The sequence below is a fragment of the Colobus angolensis genome, unplaced genomic scaffold (genome assembly GCF_000951035.1).
Source record: "Colobus angolensis palliatus isolate OR3802 unplaced genomic scaffold, Cang.pa_1.0 Scaffold327, whole genome shotgun sequence".
NCBI classification, from domain to species: domain Eukaryota; kingdom Metazoa; phylum Chordata; class Mammalia; order Primates; family Cercopithecidae; genus Colobus; species Colobus angolensis.
In genome coordinates this window covers 336193-337656 of record NW_012116566.1, presented here as the reverse complement: position 1 = coordinate 337656, position 1464 = coordinate 336193, and positions in this window count along the sequence as shown.

Here is a 1464-nt window from a genome sequence, read left to right as displayed (position 1 = left end):
GGCGGGGACTGCGTAGGAGGCAGCTTGCGCCAGGGCCGGGGCCTGCTTTGAGGGACTAGCGGCCCGGGAGGTATGGAGGTGCCGCTCCGGGAGGGGGAAAGAAACGAGGAAAGGTCGCCAGGAGGGAGCCTGTCCCCCAGGGTTTCCAGGGGCAACGGTGTTCCGTGTCCCTGGGGGACATGCTCCAGGGCAGCAGGGAGTGGTCCCCGCTGGCTCCCAGGCTGGGGCCGGCCGCCTTCTGGGGCGCTCAGACCTGTCTGCTGCAGTTTGCAAACTGTACTCCCGAATTCTTTTCATTGTAAAAAGGCGCTATTAAAAATAACTCGTAAAGCCTATCATCTCTTTTAAATAAAGGGGAAGAAAGAGAAAAGTGTACTGTATTTTGTAATACCGGGCCTTAGTGATTTCAGGGTAACTAGTCGCGGTGCTGAGAGTTTGAGCTAAAGCTCGGCAGTGTGACAGCAACGCCAGCATCCATCCCCACACCCCAGCACTGTGATGCGAGGGAGGAGGACCCGGTGAATGAAAAGGGACTCTGGGCAGGGCTGGCTTCACGGGCGTGCGATCTGTGCAGTCAGAAAGGGCCCGCACTTAAAAGGACTAACGCACTCTTGAATTTGAACAAGGGTCTCTGCATTTTCATTTTGTACTGGGCATGCATAGTATGTAGCCTATCGTGGTCTTACTATTTTGTACCTGCTCTCACACACATCTCTTTGCATTTAATAAACATAATGAAGTAATTTATTGTTAAACGTAAGAAAGTATCTTGTACCTAGAATGAACCTGTTAACTCACCATTTAGCTTTGTAAAGCTTTTGTAAATAGTGAGCTTGAGACCTTAATATCCTGGGTTCAGGTGTTTCCCAACTACTTTGAAAGTATTAAGTGTTTCCATAGGCCAGGCATGAGTGGTGAGCACCTGTAGTCTCAGCTACTTGAGAGGCTGAGGCAGGAGAATCACTTGAACCTGGGAGACGAAGGTTGCAGCGTCACCCACGGCACTCAAGCCTGGGTGACAGAGTGAGACTACCTCTCAAAAAATAATGAATAAATGTTTCCATGTTTTACATCCTTTTAAAATGCCTTTTTGAAATTCCACACAATTTGAGCAGACTTTGAGAAATAGGAAGCTAATTTACCTTGTAGCTCTGTTGTAACCTCAAATTACATTCCCTATCATTAAAGTTAAACTTTGATAAGTATTTATTGTGTTAAGTGTGTCAAATAGCAATACTGTATTTAAAAGATTTCCCAGCAAAACAGGAGGTTCATGTGGACAGGACTATCTTCAGGAGCAAGTTCTTGAAAGGTGTGTTTTAATATATTTGAATGTAACCTAAATATACAAAAAGGGAGCCTGTTATTTAAAGGAATTCTCTGGGAAAGAGGTTTTTTTTTTTCCCTAAAACAAATATCACCTCATGGTTTATCATTCTGTTATTCTAGGTTTCATGGGCTCAT